Here is a 3,897-nt window from a genome sequence, read left to right as displayed (position 1 = left end):
CATTTTAAAATAAAAAATTTTCTCACCACATCATAATCACAGAGTAATATTTATTGTGTTCTGTGAAATTATTTACCTTCAACTTAATGCCCAGACACAGCTACTTTTCTACATGACTAAAATAAGTACCTCTAGCTAAATCAGTCAATCAGAGACTGTTCTTTTCTCTTTTGGACTCTCCACCAGAAACTTCATTCTCAGCATTTTTTAAACTAGAGTAAATTTCCTCTAGGGTCTGCTATTGGGGTCCATATTCTGTGCTATGCACCCTGGAAACTGCTCACAGGTTGTAAGGTAGAGAAATCATCTCTTTTCTGTCAAGGACCACATCTTACGCTGCCTGCTGCCCAGTGTCTGAAAACTGACGTTTTGCATATTGTTTTCAGTGTTCCATTTTTTAAGGTGGAGGTGGGTTCCAGTCCAAGTCCTATTAATTCATTGTAGGAAGAGATGAAGTCATTATTTACTGTATTGTTATATTAATTAAATTAGATATAAGATACTTTAATTTAAAGATATGTAAGGAAGGGAACTAAAGAAAAAGAAAGACTGTATAGCTATTAGCATCATTTATTTAATTAAAAAAAACCCACTATTCTTGTCTGGGTGAGAAGTTTGGGAAAATACACAGTAGATTCAATATTTTAAAGCAGAAAAAAATGTTTATCTTTGTTTCTTCCACCATATAACAGGTACTCAGTAAATAAAAATAGAGTAAATACTTGAGAGAATCTGAAATCTGGCTTTAGCAATCTTTTAAATTAATATCAGTCAGTTGATTCCTCCCACATCTTTGTTTGTCAATATTGATACTAAAACTGCTTTTTACTACTCAAAAAAACCTTCATAAACTGTTAATCTGAGCCCAAGCTAGTACTGTTCACTATGCTTGTGCTCAGTCGCTTCATTCATGTATGACTCTTTGTGACCCTATGGACTGGAGTCCGCCAAGTTCGTCTGTCCATGGGATCCTCCCGGCGAGAATACAGGAGTGGATTACTATGCTTTCCTCAAGGAGATCTTCCCAAACAACAGATTGAATCAGCATCTCCGACTGCAGGCAGATTCTTTACCCACTGAGCCACCTGGGAATCTCCACTATACAATAGGCCAATTTGAGAGAAGCTGGTGCAGGAATAGAGACTTTATTCACAAAGTCAGCAGAATGAGAAGATGATGCACTTGTGTCCCAAAGAACCATCTAGCCTGAGCTAGAATCAGGTTTCTTTTACTAAAAGGGGAGGGGGGTAAATTCCTTGTTCTACACTGTGTTAATTTCTTCCTTCCTTCAGTGATTTGCAGGTGGGCCTTGTCAGGAAGTTTCCTGTGAGCTGAACAAAGGTATTTTAACTTAATGCTTGTTACAGGGAAGGCAGGGCTCCCAGCGATAGGCCATTTTATATAATTTAAGCTAGTAGGTAACATCCCTTTGGTGATTAATTTGTAGCAAAAGCAATAGGATACAAAGTTAAAGTGAAAGGAGCAGATCCAATATGGAATAAGATTTTTCTTTTCTCTATGGGAATATTGCATGTCAAAGATGTTATATTGATAGTTCTTGAGAATTGTTTACAATAAGGCACCCAAGCACTACGGGAGCACAATATAAGGAAGTGCCATTATTCATTTCTAGGTTTTATTTTTTTCATGTTATGAAAATATTAAGTGCACAACAGACACACACACCAAAAAAAAACCCTCAAGATAAATAATAAATAAAAATCAACTAAAAATTGCAAACAACAGCAAAACAAATATAACTTTTTAAAAATTAATTAATTCATTTTAATTGGAGGCTAATTACTTTACAATATTGTACTGGTTTTACCATACATTGACATGAATCAACCATGGGTGTACATGTGTCCCCCATCCTGAATCCTCCTCCCACCTCCCTCCCCATTCCATGCCTCTGGGTCATCTCAGTGCACTGTCCCTGAGCGTCCTGTCTCATGCATCGACCTTGGACTGGTGATCTGTTTCACATATGATAATATACATGTTTCAATAGTGTTCTCTCAAATCATCCCACCCTAGCCTTCTCCCACAGAGTCCAAAAATCTGTTCTTTATATCTGTGTCTCTTTTGCTGTCTCGCATATAGGGTCATCATTCAGTTCAGTTCAGTTCAGTCACTCAGTCGTGTCCGACTCTTTGCGACCCCATGAACTGCAGCACACCAGGCCTCCCTGTCCATCACCAACTCCAAGAGTTCACTCAGACTCAGCTCCATCGAGTCAGTGATGCCATCCAGCCATCTCATCCTCTGTCATCCCCTTCTCCTCCTGCCCCCAATCCCTCCCAGCATCAGGGTCTTTTCCAATGAGTCAACTCTTCGCATGAGGTGGCCAAAGTACTGGAGTTTCAGCTTGAGCATCATTCCTTCCAAAGAAATCCCAGGGCTGATCTCCTTCAAAATGGACTGGTTGGATCTCCTTGCAGTCCAAGGGACTCTCAAGAGTCTTCTCCAACACCACAGTTCAAAAACATCAATTCTTTGGTGCTCAGCCTTCTTCACAGTCCAACTCTCACATCCATACATGACCACAGGAAAAACCATAGCCTTGACTAGACGAACCTTGTTGGCAAAGTAATGTCTCTGCTTTTGAATATGCGTTCTAGGTTGGTCATAACTTTCCTTCCAAGGAGTAAGCGTCTTTTAATTTCATGGCTGCAGTCACCTTCTGCAGTGATTTTGGAGCCCAGAAAAATAAAGTCTGACATTGTTTCCACTGTTTCCCCATCTATTTCCCATGAAGTGATGGGACCAGATGCCATGATCTTTGTTTTCTGAATGTTAAGCTTTAAGCCAACTTTTTCACTTTCCACTTTCACTTTCATCAAGAGGCTTTTTAGTTCCTCTTCACTTTCCGCCATAAGGGTGCTGTCATCTGCATATCTGAGGTTACTGGTATTTCTCCCGGCAATCTTGATTCCAACTTGTGCTTCTTCCAGTCCAGCATTTCTAATGATGTACTCTGCATAGAAGTTAAATAAACAGGGTGACAATATACAGCCTTGACGTACTCCTTTTCCTATTTGGAACCAGTCTGTTGTTCCATGTCCAGTTCTAACTGTTGCTTCCTGACCTGCATACAGGTTTCTCAAGAGGCAGGTCAGGTGGTCTGGTATTCCCATCTCTTTCAGAATTTTCCACCGTTTATTGTGATCTACACAGTCAAAGGCTTTGGCATAGTCAATAAAGCAGAAATAGATGTTTTTCTGGAACTCTCTTGCTTTTTCCATGATCCATTGGATGTTGGCAATTTGATCTGCCTTTTCTAAATCTGGCTTGAACATCAGGAATTTCACAGTTCACATATTGCTGAAGCCTGGCTTGGAGAATTTTGAGCATTACTTTACTAGTGTGTGAGATGAGTGCAACTGTGCGGTAGTTTGAGCATTCTTTGGCATTGCCTTTCTTTGGGATTGGAATGAAAACTGACCTTTTCCAGTCCTGTGGCCACTGCTGAGTTTTCCAAATTTGCTGGCATATTGAGTGCAGCACTTTCACAGCATCATCTTTCAGGATTTGAAATAGCTCAACTGGAATTCCATCACATTCACTATCTTTGTTTGTAGTGATGCTTTGTAAGGCCCACTTGACTTCACATTACAGGATGTCTGGCTCTAGGTCAGTTATCACACCATCATGATTATCTGGGTCGTGAATATCTTTTTTGTACAGTTCTTCTGTGTATTCTTGCCATCTCTTCTTAATATCTTCTGCTTCTGTTAGGTCCACACCATTTCTGTCCTTTATCGAGCCCATCTTTGCATGAAATGTTCCCTTGGTATCTCTAATTTTCTTGAAGAGATCTCTAGTCGTTCCCATTCTGTTGTTTTCCTCTATTTCTTTGCATTGATTGCTGAAGAAGGCTTTCTTATCTCTTCTTGC

This window comes from Bison bison, unplaced genomic scaffold (assembly GCF_000754665.1).
Source record: "Bison bison bison isolate TAMUID 2011002044 unplaced genomic scaffold, Bison_UMD1.0 scf7180017864240, whole genome shotgun sequence".
Classification (NCBI taxonomy): domain Eukaryota; kingdom Metazoa; phylum Chordata; class Mammalia; order Artiodactyla; family Bovidae; genus Bison; species Bison bison.
This window is presented reverse-complemented; position numbering follows the sequence as displayed.